Here is an 18,073-nt window from a genome sequence, read left to right as displayed (position 1 = left end):
AAAAATAGAGATGCATGCCTAAGCAAGCACTGTAATTAAACTGCAAACCTCGGTTGAATACACACACAGCAGAAGCTGCCCAAGCGTGTGCAGGACACCCACAAAAAAATGTAAGGCTCTCGTTATGAAAAGTACTGTTATACCAGACTTGCTGGACCAAACCATCTAAACCACACAGAGCACCCAGGCTCACATACACCTCTCACTCAGTAATACACTTTGAAAAACACAAAGGGAAGCCTTCAAAAGGCGGCCATCGAACGCCCTGCAATCAACACCTCGTAATGGGCTCAGTGCTTGTCGGTGGAGCAGTGTAATCACACAGCAATGCTATTCCTCTAGAAGCACTTCGGAGACTCCATACAGACACAACTGCTAATGCAGGCCACTTCCTCTGCGCTTGTTTGTAAATGTTACCATCTCAGGATTGAGCATTTGTTTGTGTGCATGTTTTTTTGGCTGTTTTGCACATGTTATAGATAGGGAGGGAGGCCAGAAAAATGAAAGTAAATTATAGGGAAAAGAAACAAACCAGATCACCCACTTGAGCACAACTACTTGAAAGCTAGTCAGCATTGCACACTAAAAACCATGTGTACAAACAGGTCTGGTTTCATTAGAATATGTAACGCCCCCTTTTCTTTCATTCTCAGTTTAACTTTTCACTTTAATCTCTGCCCAAACACATTTCTCATTACCTGAGCGAGTTTTGCAGCACTAATATTGCGATTAACAACTAACTCGTGCAGTGCTTGTATCAAATTGCATGAATGTAAATGACGAAACGATAAGATGTTGACATTTAAACAGCAAAGATTTAATATACAGTTGCAAGTCTTAAAGTAAAGTAGTATCTTCTGTTATTGTATATACTGTATTTATCAGCCCTAACAGACTACAAATTCTACGATCAGTGTTGTTTTAGTATTGTTTTTAAATAGCTTTAATTTGTATATTAAAAAAGGTTTTAACAGTTGTACATTTTGATATATATATATAGTATGTATGTATGTATATGTGTTCCTGTAGCTCAATTGGTAGAGCATTGCACAATCAAGAGCAATGTTGGGGGTTTGATTCCTCGGGAACATATGATATATATATATATATATATATATATACATTTTTTTCCATTTATTAAAATCTGAATATGGAAATAACTTTTACTGTACTTCTGCTGCTGCAAAAAAAAATCAATAAATAAATTGTTGCCTTGCTTTCTAGTGCAAATGTTTATAGATTCTCGTATCAAAATACATTTAAATGAGATGCAAAATTACATAAGATGACTTGTTTTCTGATCAAAATTAATAGAGTTGCCAATTGCCAATGGGGTTTAAAAAAAAAAAAAAAAAAAGAAACGTTTTCATACCTCATTGGCAGATATTTATAGTTTTAAGCATAATCTTGCTTAATTTTAATTAGTTTTTTAAGACTTTATTTTACATCTGAGTATCTGGATTTAATGATGCATATTTGTATTAGAAAAGAAAAATACAGAGGAATATGTGTTTTTTTATGCATGCAACATTTAATGAACTAATTTAGTTAAGTATAATGTGTTTTTAATGTAATATTTTCATTTAATTTTAACTTTTAGTTCACAAAAATTTATTTTTATTAGTTTTGAGTTTATGATAATTGCACGGGATATTGACTGTTTTCATCATTCAAAAGAGTTTCGTGAAAAGAAAGTGCAGAGAGGCAAAGTAAAAGTAGAAAAGGGCAGCAGAAGGCAGGAATGAACGCTCCATCAGCAACTCCACAGCAGCAGAAGCCATCTGATGTCCCATTCATGTCACACTCAAGTCAACGAGCAAGTCAATTTCCTTAACTTCTGCACAGACACCACATTCCAAAATCTCACATTCCCAGATGTTTTTAAACTTCCTGATCATTTGAAGCTGGTCCTCAGCACCTGAGAGGCAGCAGGAATGAGGAGGAAGAGGAGGAGGAGGAGGGCTGGACTCGCTCAGGTATGAAACCTTACTGCCAAGCACAACATCAGGGGCTCTTGTGGAGCAGACATCATGACTCCCTCATCTATAAAGATGCACAATTGTTCTGACTGAGGCCTTTGGGTTAAAACGTATTTTACTGGACAGAGAGTTGATGAGTCTGCATGTGTGTTTTAATTATTAATATACAGCTGCTGGGTTAGGTCGAGCGGTCTGATTTGGTAAGATCTCGCACCTGCAGAGCATCTCAGCGAGACAAAAAAAACACACGGAGGCCAGTTCAAACGCCCCCTGTGACGAGACTGTTAGCTGCCCACACTTCCACCTGACAGAAAGACAGACAGAGATTAACATACTGCCTCAGTTGAGTCTTTCGAAACCCATAAGCATATGCTTATATTTTTTCAGCATATACATACAGTGGGAACAGAAAATAATCACACCCCTTAAAAAAAATACATTCTGTTGCTTTGCAGTATGAAATGAAGCTGTATTTAAATGATAACATCCAAGTGAAAGATACAACACCAAAAATCAGGTTGTACTTTTTAAATGGCACAAAAAGCTATTACACTTCACTTCACATCACATCAGGTCAGGGTCAGAGAGAAACAGAGGCTTCTCCTGCATGTCTAGCACTAAGAGGGTTAAACACAAGTCTAATACTGTTGTTTGCTGGCTGTTTCCATGATTCCATTAGCTTAAACTTGCACTGGATTAGGAAATTCTGTTTTAAAAGGTATTGAGAAACAATAATAATACAAACAAATATCACAGATTGCCATTTATTAGCTGTGAAAGACTGGATGCAGAGTGGAACAAAATAGCAGGTTGAAAATTATTCTGATCTAAACAAATCAGTAATTGCATATCTGTTCTGGACAAACCAGGCATTAAAACATTTAAATAATAATTTGATCTTGAATGAAGCAGCACTCACAAAGTTTAGAGATGATCTCTGCTTATTTGCAATGCAATTTCTTTTTTTTTTTTTTCTTTTTTTTTTTTACAATCTATTATCTATAGAGACTAATGTTTTATGTATTTGAAGAATCTTCTCTATAATTCTCTTGGTAGTCAAAAACAATATGGTCAAAAATGCTGTTGTAAATAATGTTCAGTAGTGTGCACAGACTGATCGTTCTGCTTCAAAGGACCTCAGTATTTTGTCAGGAGCCACGGGTATTAATTTTGTGCTTCCTGTATATGCTTTTTTTGGCTCTCAAGTGCCGGTAGCCATTGCCTTGCATTTAATGAATCATTATGGTCCACAGTTTGAGCAAAAAAATAAAAATAAAAATAAAAATTCTTTACTGTTCTACTAGAGTTAAAAAATAAATAAATAAATTGTTTATTTATTTATTTATAATATAAACAGTGCAACTTTAACAAAATTGTATAACTACTGTAATAAATGAATCGTTCATTGTTCATGTTACTTAATACATTAAGTAAGGGATAATGTGCATCCAGCCGGTTTGTTATCTCAGAATAAACCCCAACATTCTTTGATCATCCTGAAGGGGTTTATTCGGAGATAACAACCAGCTGGATGTACATTATCCCACTTATTACATGGCTAAATATGTATTTGTTATTCAATTTGGTGGTTGTTATCTGGGAATAACATACCGCTGGATGACGTGAATGACCAATCAGAATCAAGTATTCTACAGAGCCGTGTAATAACTAACATTAACTAATGGAACCTTATTGTAAAGTGTTACCAGTTTACCTTAAAAAAACGATAACACTGTTGTCAAAACAAGCAGCTTTCTGTTGGTCAACACGGTGCACCTGCTGTGAAATATGCACAGGGGGAAATATTTGCCACTCTCATGTGACATTTCCAATCATGTGGATTCCTTTTGAAATCCCTGGACTTAGCCGCCCATGAACATTTGCAAATCAATGGTAAAAGTATTCTTTCACAATCACTATCAGCTCTCTCACAGTTCAAGCTAATGCAGCCGACGTGTAAACAGAGTGAGGAGCTTCAACAGTATTACAACCTGGATTATCCAAATGACTTACAACTCTCTCAACTCGGTCCAAAGGGGACGGAGAGACCCCCAGCTTAACCAAGCCAGACAGACCCAACTTTCTTAGCTCAAGATTAGCCCGTTTATCCAAACCACACACACAAGGAGATCTTGACACAAATGAGTACGACCTTAATTTCACTCCAGCGTTCTTTCTCAAAGGCGACTTACGCAATAAAAGCTGGCAGATTTGATTGTAAAGAGCTTTTGATATTCAAATGACCAGAGAATGACTCCAACACCACAATGATGGCGAAGGACCCAAGGATCCCCTACAGAGAAGCCGTTTACTCCTAACCCAATCGAGATGTGACTGTCTGCAATTGTCATGGCTCCTTCGCAGTCCGAAAACATGTGCCATGTTTCCACAGCGACGGAGGACACAACAGGACGCAGGACACACACGTCTGGGAAACAGATCCATCCCTGTCATAAACACACGCTCGGCCCGAACCCTCCAAAGAAATGCGGTCTGGAAAAAGATGTAGAACGAGGCCTAAACACAAGCCATGTGGACCCCGGCAGCATCATTAGATCATCCTTTATATAACATGGTAACCACACCAGTGACATCACTGAATAACTGCACTCCATCTGTTAAAGCGCTGAAGTCATTCTGCAGGACAGAGCCGTGAAAATAACAATTGCATTGACACATAAATGTGCTCGACCGAGGCCCCTGGCTGACCAACTCCAATTCCCATTCAGAAACCGTCGCACAGGTATCAAATAACAGTTCTGATGATTTACTACTTCATTTTTCTGTCCGTGCAAGAGATGTTGCAAGGTCTGCACACTCCCTTGCTAATTTCTGGATTTGGATACTACAGGGATCTATCACGGAAAACAAAGTGGGAACATTTGATCAAGCTGTCTGGTTTTGGCTAAAGTTATGCTCTTAGCTTAAGACATCAAAAACTAATTTAAGAGTTTAAACCTTCTGCTTCTTAAACTGCTGCATAAAATCTGCTCTCCACAGGATGTGCTACAAAAGAAGCTCAGATTCACTCATAAAATCATATTAGGTCAGCCATAAAATTGATCGCCATAAAAGCAGTCCATACAATGTGTGCAATATATTCTTCTCAAGTCTTACATTAGTTTTGGTTGAGAAACTTATTGAAATTTAACCTGCTGCTCATCAAAAATCTCAGCCTCTGCTATAGCTCTCAAATCTTTTTTGTACTTTTGCATTTTCATTTCATCAGTTAGACGATCTTATGATTCTACACATACAATGGCTTACTTTTTGGTCTTTACCTCACACAAAATAAAGCTGCATGGAATGAAATGAAAAATAAAAAGAATAAATACATTTGTTAACTGAAAGTGCAATAAATATATTTTAATGACTCTAAAACTACCTCAAATAAAATAAACACCATTCCCCATATTTGATACATGGTACATTATAAAACTTACAACAATCAAACATGCATTAAACATGAAAGTGCCACTATAGATAGCAAAAGCACTACATTTTGATACCAGCAGCTCAAAAATAAATCGCACTAAAAGTATAGAAAAAAAAAAACAAGAAAAAAAAAACAAAGATGGAATACAAAAGCCTTTGAAAAAAAACTTTGAATAATAAATCTAAATTTAAAAAACTATTAGCTATAAATAACTTATTTTCCACAGAAAAATAGTACAGTAGGTTTCGGGACAAGGTCCATCTGAGAGAGGCATTTTCACTTTACACCTCAAGCTAGTACACAGTTAACATACACAGATACTGTTACAAACACATGCTCACATTGTACTCTAAGTGCTTTAAAGTCTTTAAAGTCACCCAAGAGGTTTTGAGCATATACCAGGATGTAGGAAACGTTCATGTTTACGTATCGTATTGGCACACGGCACCCAGACGCTGCCAGAGTCTCAGGGATATAAAGCCGCTGAATGAGTTCAGTGTGAAGTGGTTCAGCTCTTCAGGGAAGAAGGAAGCCATTTGAAAAGAATGCAGGAGAGGAAAGGTAGTCGGACCGTTAAACAGCAGGCCGCTCTGAAATGAAAGCTCTATGCTAAGAGGGCACATGCTAATTGAAGACGGGCACAGCAGGAGACTACATATACATTCATATGGTTTAAACTACTGCCGACTGAAAATAACTTCCCTGCTGGTGCTGCTCATGCTGAAGGCACACTTCTGATGCAAAGACTATCCTGAACCACATGGAGCAAAATCATAGTACCTTCTAACAAACCTCATTTTAACCAAATACAAAGGCAGCATATTATGCATCCTTCATGAATATGTAAATCCAATAATGCATTGCAACGGAAGTAAGGAAGGAAGGAAATAAATAAAGGATTAATTCACACAAAAATGAAAATCGTCATTGTTTGCTCGCCCTCATGTTGTTCCAAACCTGTACGAATATCTTTCAGCTTTCGAACGCTGAAGCGAATATTTCGAAGAATATTTGTAACCAAACAGCCATTGACTTTCAAAGTAGGGAAAAAATACAATGGAAGCCTCTGGCTACCAACATTCTTCAATTATTATGATTATCATTATTTCCTTACTTTCAAGCTTTAAGGCATATTTTCGACAGGGTGCTATCTTAGAAGGAGGCTTACTCTCTAGGGTTTAGAACAGTCTTTGTGTCTGTACTGGAAATATGTCTGACATTTTCTGTTTAATGGCCGCCAGGCTCAGTTTTATGGCAAATGATGTTGTATTCACCGTGATCACATTTCCTGACGCCTCTTCAAGGGCTGTTCTCTAGACCATATTTAAGTCTGTATTAGCAATTGTCATGATGTCTCATCTCTCGGCCCTGAGCTCAAAAAGATCAGCTTACTGGAAAAAGTCTCCACTCAACCTTATGAGGTACAGTTCTCCATTATATCTTATGTAACCGAGATATCTGCTTCAGGGATGCTCGGTGGCTTCCTTCATAAGGGTTTTATCTTTGAGATGACTGCGTGCGTGTGTGTCAGACAATGAATGCTGGATCAGGTGACACCTGTGGAGTGTGTGTCTGTGTCTGACCTGGTCCTCTGTTGTCAGCGTGTGTGAAAGGACAGCGCAGTGGCATGCTCTGACACAGATGACCCAGCAACATGAACACCTCATTCACATGAACAACACACTCACTCGATTGGCCTGTCCATCACGGCCATCTAGACAACATAAACACACACTCCCAAAGCAACACTCGGAAAACACTGATCAAATGTCGGCCTCTCATGGACAGAACATGTATTACAGCAACACCAGCAATCCTTTCAGATCAATTCTGGGTCCACTAAAAGTGTAAGGTTTAGAATATGAGTGCAATTACTAAAGACATCATGCTAAAGTATTGATGATGTGCCTGAATGTGTGAAATCTTGAGACAGATACTACGGTAAAGGACAATGAGGTGGTGGAACTGTATCTATTAGGATAGGATATGATAGGATAGACACTTTATTACAATTAATAAAATACTAATGGGCAATTGTGCTTTTACCGCTATTACAGGATTGTGGTTTATAAACTGCATTCTCTGGCTCTTTCTGTTCACGGTCTCGGCTTGCTTTCACTGAGGTCCAGCTCTCTGGCTCTAGTGGAAAAAGTCATTTGTGTAGCGAGGTTGAATCTCCTGCAGGACTTTCTGGAGGCCAGCAGAGGTCTCTATGGAGAGAAGAAAATATGTATTTGTAATTACAAACATGCTAATGTAAAGCAGGACAAGATACTGTCTGAGTCCCGACTCCTAACCAGGCACGATGTGGCACTGAAATTTAATACGATTAGAAACTATGGATGGTTAGGACTTAAAATTCAAATTACATATTGCGTTTAATAGCATTCTGGGTTGGAAATTACTTTGACAAAGGCTGATTTGTCAATACGGATAATTTCATAGCTAGCATTGCATTTAAAGTGACCTTCATAAAACAAAAAGTAAACAATATATACTGTAAAGTCCCAAACAAAACAATACAAAAATGTCAGCACACTGAATTAAAATAAAGCTAAAATCACAATTTAGGTCAGTGTGATTAGCAGTTTAAAGGGTATGAATGAAACCAAGAACTATATGGTGTGTTTTAGTGTGATTAACCATGGTTTTGTTGTAGTAAAAGTGAAGTAACAATGTTTTTTTAGCATAGTGATGACCATTTGTATAATTTGTTTAACATGAATGACGGAACACGTGTGCTAAAGTTCACTTTATTTTCACATCTGTAAAAATTGTGGACCGAAGACTACAGCATTTCACCAATATCGCACCAAAATAAAAGCCTGAGGACTGCAAACATTAAAATCTTGTAGCTTTAAATGTCTGAAAGTGATTCGTAAAATTACTGAAATATAACCTTTAAATAACCGAAAGGCACTTCAAGAAAAAATAAATAAATAAAATTAAATACTGTATAAAGAAACAAAAATATGAACATTTTAGATTTGAATAATAAAATCGAATTCGCAACTAATTTGATTATTTTCTCTTTTTACTTAGAAACTGATAGACATAAACCAACATAACCTAAACACTAACTTTATAAAATGGACAGTTCTGCCTCTAAATTCTGACTGAATGAGCCACTCCATAATGTGACTTGCACATCATCTGAATTATATATTAATATGGCAAGTTGTGATATTGCTGGACAACTGAACATAAAACGCAGCACTGTGGTCAACAACACCAACTAAGACGTTCTTCCACACCTTAACTTGCGTGGGACACATCCTTGATCCTGATCTATATTTTCAGTATTACTACGTGCTTTTTAACACATCCCTCTCATCAGCACGTAATCACAACCTATACAATAATTTTTTTTTTTTTTTTTTTTTTTTTTTAAACGCGTAGGAATTGGTTGACATTTCTACCATCCCACTTTATGTACCATCCATTACCACGGCAGATAAGAGGCTACCTTGGGTAAATCAAGGGGCCAACTACAAGTCTACTAGTGCATTGCTGGACATGCTAGCGACTGATTAGGACATTTACCAGACTCCGTATCAATGGGAATGAACTTTGAACCACAGGTGACACAGCATCAGACATCCTATAGCACAGGCCTAACAGCCCTCCACTCAGACAGCAGTACAAGTGATCCGAACACACAGAAATATATCAACCACACTAAATGAACACCAATACCTCTGTAATAAAATTTTGAGTGTGTGTGGATGTACCCAGTGTTGAACTGCTGCAGGACTGCAGTGATGCAAAGGACACGACTCAGCCTTCAAAACCTCTTCCTTCAGCCACTGCACCACTGAAACATTACAAGCACACTCTCGAATTTAGATACATACATATACACGGATCTAATTTAGATCAATGTATAGAATTAAAACAACCACAAGTCTCACTTATTTCCACTCGAAGAGTCATCCTTGTGCAAAGAAAAAAACTCATTATCAGGCTAGTGTTTTCCAGTGTTGAGGAGTGAAGGCTGGCTAATATTCATGTTAAAGGTGTAATGTTCAGCTATCAGCGCCAGCAGGCGCAGAGCCATCAGACACCTGGAGAACAAGGTTTTTTTTAACCTTAAACCGCATTAAAACATTGCATTACACAAAATAATATTCTTTTTAGCAACGTCATATGACCCCTTAAAAAAAACTACAAGTTGAAAAGTTTGAGTTAGAATAGTTTGCAAGAGCAAAGAGGGTAAATAAGTTTTCCTATTTGAGTGATGATTTTTTATTTTTTTATGTCCATACCGAACTCTGTAGTCCCATTTCGTTGTTCTCAAAACATGAAAAAAATAAATCATGAGCGGAAAATTACATCCCGACCAACAGAACTCCTGCTGATGGGAAAAACACATTTTTCTTTGGTTATCTTATGGTCTATTGCTTCATTTGCGTCTCCTGTATTTAACACATCACTCAATATCGGTGTAATCAGAGCACTCTTCTTGGCACTTCTTGTTTAGATTTCTAAATTCACTCTTTTAGTTCTATTTTCCAGGTGGCATTTTGGTTTAGATATGCACCACCTAATCAGCTTCAACTGCTAAAATGCCTTTTGAGTAACATCACTCATGCAAAGATTCTTAATCACTGTATCTCCTATCTATGGAATGATATTGCGGACATTATTCAAAAGGCATTGCAAATTGTATTTGCAATTGCGTTTTCAATTTGTGGACGCATAAAATGTGACATAATCCAAATGCAAATCGCGCATTACCGTTTTCATTTTCGATTAAGTGAACGCACAGTGTCTGCCAAATTTAAAATGGAAATGCAAAGTCCGTTTGCAATTGTGTTTTCCATATCTTACGAGCTATGAGCCTGTCATATTTAAATAGCAATATTAATTACCACATTTGCCTTTTCACCCTCTCTGCACTGTGCATGTAAACTGCCAAAACTCAAATGGAATCGCAATACCTTTTGCATTTGAATTTCCAACGTCTACACGGAAACCTGTCAATCAAGTGACAGGGGTGGGGCCATTTTATTGGGCGTGTTTGCATTGGGAAGTGACGATCGTACTAAAATGTATTATGTTTTTACTAGGGTAAATATGAGTTAACGATAGCGTTTATAATTAAGCCACAGTAGCCACAAATGTACAGTTGTCCGAGACGTTATGAAATGTTCTCTAATATCATGAACCATAAAATGTAGTCAGTGTTCTGCTATTGTTTATTTTCATAATAGGTAAACACAGGCCACAAGTTAAGATGGTCACAGATCTGGTGCTGATTCAGTGTAGCTTGGCAGCTGAGTGGTTAGTGACTGTCATCTACAACGGCATACCATATTTTAGCGCGTGTTCGAAACCCGGGCCAACACAGACGTTCTTTATTTTTTTGTTTATCCTACTAACTTCAGCCGCTGATTTCGGACTTGCATCAGTAGTTCAGACTTTGTGCATTCGACTCAGGAGTGTGATGTCTGCGAGGACGCAGGTCCAGTAATTCTGCAAACAGCAGCGTACTTGATAACATGTCAGCTCGCCTTGACTACTGCAATTTTCCTCACTGTATGATCGCCCGTTTGGCGACTGAAGTTACATGCACAGTGCAGAGAGAGTGAAAAGGCAAATGTGGTAATTAATATTGCTATTTAAATATGACAGGCTCATAGCTCGTAAGATATGGAAAACAATTGCAAACGGACTTTGCATTTCCATTTTAAATTTGGCAGACACTGTGCGTTCACTTAATCGAAAATGAAAACGGTAATGCGCGATTTGCATTATGTCACATTTTATGCGTCCACAAATTGAAAACGCAATTGCAAATACAATTTGCAATGCCTTTTGAATAATGTCCGCAATATCATTCCATACCTATCTGTGGAGTTTCTCAAAGTAAATCTGCACCCTCAGTACTTAAAGTGGCTAAAGAAACCCTGTCTTTCATGCAGTAATGTAGCTGTAGGTGAATGTAAACCACCTGCAAAGTTGAAAAGAGCATAAATAATGCTATTGTCTCCCAAAAGAAAGAATAGACAGCTTCCTTTTTATTGTGAAAAACTCTGCACAAAAGAATGACAAATATACACAACCATCAAAACACAACCGTTTCTCAGTATTTTTCTAAATTTTTTTAATATTTTCAACTTTCAATTGTCAGGGAGGATGATTTAATTAATCAAATGACAGAAGATATTTATAATACTACAAAGGTTAAAAATGCTGTTCTTTTGAACCATTTCTTCAAAGAATATCCTTAAAAAAAAAAATACACAAATATCAAGCAGCACAACTCTTTTCAACAGTTAATGATTTATAATAACAAAAAAATTCCAGCATATCAGAATGATTTCTGAAGGATCATGTGACACTGAAGACAGGAGTAATGATGAAAATACAGTTTTGCATCACACATTTTAAAATATATAAAAAAAAAAAAAAAAACAGCTATGTTAAATTGTAAAACAATTTCACGATGTCGTTGTATTTTTTAACCAAATAAATGCAACCCTGGTGAGCACAAGAGACTTATTTCAAAAACCTTTTATAATCTTACCTGTTCCAAACTTTTAAAAGTTTGCATATAAAATTGAACAAAAAATGTTTTAGGTTCAAGTTCCGCATGTCTTTTGTTTAAATGTGTTTGGTATTCAGTACCTTGTATCTAGAGACAGGAGCACTTCAGGTATGAGCAGCAGCAGTTTCTCAGCCTGTGGACCGAGAGTTCCTCCTCTCTAGCGGAGCACAGCCAGAGCCGCAGCTGAGGCCTGCTGCTCTCATACAGGCCTGCGCAGCTCTGTCTCAGCTGCCTGCACCATTCAGACCATTCTCTGTAAACCCTAGAGATGGTTGTGTGTGAAAATCCCAGTAGATCAGCAGTTTTTGAAATACTCAGACCAGCCCGTCTGGAACCAACAACCACTCCGTGTTCAAAATCACTTAAATCCCCTTTCTTAACCATTCTGATGCTCGGTTTGAACTTCAAGTCATCTTCACCACATCTAGATGCCTAAATGCATTGAGTTGCAGCTATGTGATTGGCTGATTAGCAATCTGTGTTACCAAGCAATTGAACAGGTGTACCTAATAAAGTGGCCGGTGAGTGTAAAAAAAGAAGTAATATTATGAAATATTATAATAAAAAAAAAGTAACAAACTTTTCTATTTTAATATGTTTTAAAAGTTGAATTTATTCCTGTGATGGTGAAGCTGAATTTTCTGCATAATTACTCCAGTCTTCAGTGTCACATGATCCTTCAGAAATCATTCTGATATGATGATTGGATGCTTAAGAAACATTTCTTAGGCAACTAGTTGTGTTGCCTAGTTATTTTCTGGAAATGGTGATCTTTTTTTTCAGGATTCTTAAAATATAGAAAAATAGAAAGTTTTAAAGTACAACGTTAATTTAAAAAAGAAATCTTTTGTAATTATAAATGCATTTAGTGTCACTTTTAATTAAAGGGGTCATATGATGCTATTTCAATTTCTTCTTTCTCTTTGGAGTGATACAAGCTCTTGGTGCATGAAGAAGATCTGTAAAGTTGCAAAGACTAAAGTCTCAAATCCAAAGAGATATTGTCTCAGCCACGCCCCCCCTAAAACACCTCGTTGAAACACGCCTCCACATGTCTATGTCATTATGTGTTCCCCACTATGTGGGGAAGTTGTGGCCCAGTGCTTAGAGAGTTTGACTCCTAACTCTAAGGTTGTGGGTTCGAGTCTCGGGCCGGTAATACCACGACTGAGGTGCCCTTGAGCAAGGCATCGAATCCCCAACTGCTTCCCGGGTGCCGCAGCATTAATGGCTGCCCACTGCTCCGGGTGTGTGTTCACAGTGTGTGTGTGTTCACTGCTCTGTGTGTGTGCACTTTGGATGGGTTAAATGCAGAGCACAAATTCTGAGTATGGGTCATGTCACGTCACTTTAACTATGTGGAAATATTTGCGTAATGCCGCTCAAATGTTCACTCAAAGAAAGAAGTTTCAGTATCCAGTTAGTGTTGAAGCAGTCATGTCAGGGAGATGCTGTGTGTTTCTAGGCGAAGGCATAAACACTTTATTTGGCCTTCCAAAGTAGATGCATTTAGGAATCTTTAAAATTACTTACAACAGAACAGAAACACATTTTATGGACGACCGTTTCGTGAACCTAGGAGAGGAGGTAATTCTGACTTTGCTACGACAATCTGCAGCTTCTGCATCAGCTACTGTACGTATGTTTTGTTATTAGTTTAAGTATTTGCTATTGAATGTTCAAATGCAGAGTTTTGCATGTGTGTGTGTGTGTGTATACGCGTGTCTGTATGAGAGAGAGTGAGAGAGAGAGAGGGTCACACAGTGGAGTCAGCTGTCTTAACCATCCGTGGTTTGTGTATTGCAAACACATACGAGCTTCATCACTGTGTCTGTCACACGACTCTGTTCCTCTTACGGGCTTGAACTGATGGTAAAACTAACAATGTTATTAACTTTCTTTACATTTATTTTGAAAGATTTATTTTGAAAGAGCCTGCGATTATGGAAAGAGGCGTTATATTTTTAACGAGTGCTTGTGGTGTCAATTATAATGCACTGGGTCAGTTGGCCAATCAGAGCAGACTGCGGTTGACAGAAGGAGGGACTTTATAGAAATCGATGTGTTTGAGAGAGGCGGGACATAGAGGACCTGCAATAATGTACAGTATTTGAAAAATATTGTGTATTTTTAACATTAAAGCATGTCAGCATAGTCTGTTTCACCAAATACACAAAATAATGATCTTTAAAAAAAAAGCATCATATGACCCCTTTAATGCATCCTTGCTGATTAAAAATCACTTCAAAAAACAAAAAAAAACACTTAATGATTCCAAACTTTTGAGACTTCTGAGTGCGTATCTGATATCGTGATACATTCTAATAAAATGACATCACTTAGACATACCTATCTTAAAGCCATCCAGACAAGAAGTGAAGCTATCTGTTAAGTGCGAGCAGTGATCCGTGCTCGTCAGTGTTGCCAGACGTACGATAATTATCGTATTTGTATGATAATCTTTACCTCTGTACTATGTACGATCAATAATGAAAAAAATCCCATAATGTACGATAATTTCAGAATTTTATGAAAAGTTAAATGATGACAGTTGCAGTCATAAAGCTTCTTTACTCATACACTTAATCGGCTCATTACAGACACTCTAAATGCGTTCGTGTGCACCTCAGGGAGGGTGGGTGCCCTGCTTTAAGGCCAATGAGCACTATGTTGCGGTCCATGACAGCAAGAAATCCTTCAACATCTGGCAACACGCAGTCTTCCAATGAAAGCAGCTCAGATGTGTAGTTATGAGTTAACTGCGCCACACTGCAACAGCTAAATTCTGCCTGCGCTGGACGCGACAAAGCAAATGTTAAAATCATTTTAATATGTTTTAATATGCGCCACGACGCAGACAGTCACTGAAAATAATGGGATAGTATTTTGTTGTACTGCTTCCATCCAACCATACGGCTTATCGCTTATTGGTAATTTGCAGGCCGTGTTAAAATGTAGTTGGTTTAGAATAGATAACTCTTTTGACTCGTGTACGATAATTTTCTTCCAAATACGATAATTTTGAACTTCTGGTACGATACTTGGACATTTACAATCTGGCAACACTGGTGCTCGTAGAGGACAGACAGGACGACAGGCTCTCAGAGAGACATCCAACAGTCTGCTCCTGCAGCCAATCTGGACCACTACCTACTGCAATAGTGGAGAAGAAAAAGATGATGCCAGTGTTAAACAGATACATATATTTGTAAACAAAACACAGAGAAGTCAATAATATCTTCAAATGTGTACTTTTAACCTTGCCGCAGCTCCCTTAGGTGGGTTCTCAGCTGGCAGTTTGGTGAAAAGAAACGCTAATGTTGATTTCAGTCACTCACATGTCAGGATCTCCAGCTTGACATCATTCAATGCGACAGCCTACACTTTAGGTGCTTTCTTCTTTACAACCATGATTTGATCTGAGACAAAACGACAAATGCAGATGTGTGTCATAAATGTATTGTCTAATTACTTCAAACGATCATACAACAACTGCAGAAGATCAACTTGAGGAAGTTATAGCAGCTCTGGCTCAACCTAATGTTAGTCACATTACTGTTTATTGCAGCTATTTAAATTACATTCTCCTCCACACCAAACACGCCGTTTACCAACACATTCAAAACATTCTGAGACATTAAAAATATACCGCCACAACTTTGAAAATAAGCAGGAAGCGTTGAAAAAGTACAATGCTGCAAGGATAAATAAGTATTTCCACAGCAACACCATAACATCCACGTGTGACGCGTCGATTCCGGAGTCGCGGTGGAAGCCCGCCCAGCACAAATATGATTGGTTCAGGCACAACCCTTCTGATGCGTGATTGGTCCACGAAAAGTCAATCATTCATGACATCACCGTTTTATTAAAAAAACCGTCCTAACCACACCTACAATGGTTTGATGTGCTCGTAAAAACACGCCCCCGGCCCCGCCTACTTGTACAGGACGATGCTGCCGGAGAGAAAACTTTGAGCTAGAAAACGGTCGCCCTTTATTTCATAATTAGGTCATTAGTGCGAATACGACTACGACGGCACGGAATATTAGTTTTATTATGGTTAGCATCTCCAGCACTGTAACACAGATTCCCGGGTAAGGATAAAATCTTTAACTTTTAACAAAAAAAGTATTGTTTATGTTTCTTGGCAAAGGGAATATAAAGAGTAACTTACTTAAATCTAAAGTTTATGTCTCTAAATCTTCTAATAAGTGATAATTAATAAATTAATAAATAAGTAATACATTTCATTATGTGATTAGATCAAAACATATTCTAAAATGACATATAGATAGATATATAGTATGTACCCTGTTGATAACTTCAAAATTGATTTTGAAAATGAAAGGCTTATTATTGAATACGTTTGAAATACACTATTAATAACTGATTTGATATAACTGAAAAAATCAGTTTGGTTCTGTATATGCTATTCATTTTCATGAACACAAATCTGTCACTAGCTGCGGTATATGTGCCCATAGACCGTTTTAATCTAAATATTTAAGGTTGAAATGTATATACAAAGCAGATAATGTTATATTGAATCATTGTATGTTTGCTCTGTATTATGTAATGAAACTGACAGATCACCTTCTAGTCCTGAGATGGAGATTCATACCTGGTTTCAACTGTACAATTCACAATATACATGTTATATGTGTACCATATTGGAGACCTCGTAACTAAACATTTATTTATACCTTTTATGGTTATTAAGAGAGCATTTTAATATCATACTGCAGTATATATTACTTTCCCTATCTTCTGCTGTATGTACTAACCATACTTTTATTGGCCGTTATCCACTTTGGCTCACTTTCCCTAAATGTTCCTCATAAGGAGGTTGTTCCACAGTAAAACATGTTTTTATCCACATTGGTTAAGATTCAGACTCTCAGTCTTATTTACCAGAACAGCTTAATTGCGCTCAACACGTTTGCACTCTCTTTGTGCCCGTGCCAATGCTATAATGAAAGCTTATTATAACCAAGAGTTGTAGAGAAGTTGTAATGAAATGTGCTGCTGTGCTTTCTCCCATCTGCTTTACACCAGTTGACACATGTTTGTCATAATTCAAACTTCAGTGATGAAAAAGTGTGATGATGGTGCATCAGTGCTGGCTGGTAGGGTTTGTTTTTATAGTGGTGGTCAGTTTGTTCAGGGCTCTGCCTGACCCTCTGAGACCAAAAAACCTCTATCTCCAACACAGTTTCTTTCCAACGGATTAAAGTAAAAATTTTATCTCTGATGTCAAACATCTATGAACATTTCCGTTAATATCAACAACTTGCATATACCTGTATTAAAGGGGTTATATGATGCTGCTAAAAAGAACATTATTTGGTGCATTTGGTGTAATGACGTGTTTATGCGGTTTAAGCACATTATTTTCCACATACTGTAGTAGATTATTGTTTCTCTATGCCCCGCCTCCTGAAACGCGTCTATTTTTACAAGGCTCACTGGTCTGAAAATCAAGGTGTGCTGTGATTGGCCAGCTATCCAGCACGTTGTGATTGGCTGAATACCTCAAGCGTGTGATGGAAATGTTACGCCCCTTTAACATATTGTGATGCCCTGTCCAGCCGGAGCGACAAGATATAAACATAAAACCCCATCATAAACGTGATATAAACATGATTTCTTGTCTGACATTTTTCGTACACTGCAATGTTTCTGTAAAAATGCATGTAGATGTAATTATGTGGATGCATGCTTAAATAATTTTGACATTGATTTTTACTGCAGTTTAGTTCATGCATTTAAATGTTTAGAATCTAAATGCGCAGACAGCATCGGAATGTGTGTTTGTTCTGATTTTGCAAATGGGATCAACATTCAATGATTCTGCACTATTATGTTTGCGTCTTTTCAACATAAGGAAATAAACATTAATTTGTAAGTAATATAAGCATTAAGTATTGTTTCAACATTTTTCAGCGTTAAACAACAACTGACATCTACTTTTCAATGTTAAAATGTGGCTGGTTGGTCAAAATGATGGTTCCGAAGAGCAAATATAGAAATATCAAGATTCATATCAAATATCTTGAAGAGGCTGAAAAATGACAAGATATAATTGCTTTGCTATATCACCAAGCC

General features: G+C 37.4%; 1 protein-coding gene and 2 long non-coding RNA genes across 4 annotated transcripts in view; 1 reads left to right on the top strand and 2 right to left on the bottom strand.

Moving 5' to 3' along the window:
• The window catches only part of LOC132110929 (uncharacterized), a 41,595-nt gene extending 34,567 nt beyond the window's left edge, over positions 1–7,028 (bottom strand). The window contains exon 1 of the long non-coding RNA XR_009424695.1: positions 6,999–7,028. This is a non-coding gene — a long non-coding RNA (uncharacterized LOC132110929). The remainder of the gene's footprint in view (positions 1–6,998) is intronic.
• A 79-nt stretch (positions 7,029–7,107) lies between these two features.
• On the bottom strand, positions 7,108–15,715 carry LOC132111194 (uncharacterized). Of its 2 annotated transcripts, none has more exons than XR_009424752.1 (3): positions 15,304–15,715; positions 7,416–7,625; positions 7,108–7,380 (listed from the first exon to the last, which is right to left on the bottom strand). It is a non-coding gene; the product is annotated as an uncharacterized LOC132111194 (long non-coding RNA). The 2 variants fall into 2 exon arrangements; XR_009424753.1 differs by lacking the exon at positions 15,304–15,715 and adding an exon at positions 14,315–14,379.
• Positions 15,716–15,918: 203 nt separating this feature from the next.
• The window catches only part of LOC132110925 (pleckstrin homology domain-containing family H member 2-like), a 46,016-nt gene continuing 43,861 nt past the window's right edge, over positions 15,919–18,073 (top strand). The window contains exon 1 of the mRNA XM_059518030.1: positions 15,919–16,062. The gene's annotated coding sequence lies outside the window, so the exon portion shown is untranslated. The remainder of the gene's footprint in view (positions 16,063–18,073) is intronic.

This window comes from Carassius carassius, chromosome 30, assembly GCF_963082965.1.
Source record: "Carassius carassius chromosome 30, fCarCar2.1, whole genome shotgun sequence".
Classification (NCBI taxonomy): domain Eukaryota; kingdom Metazoa; phylum Chordata; class Actinopteri; order Cypriniformes; family Cyprinidae; genus Carassius; species Carassius carassius.
This window is presented reverse-complemented; position numbering and strand designations above follow the sequence as displayed.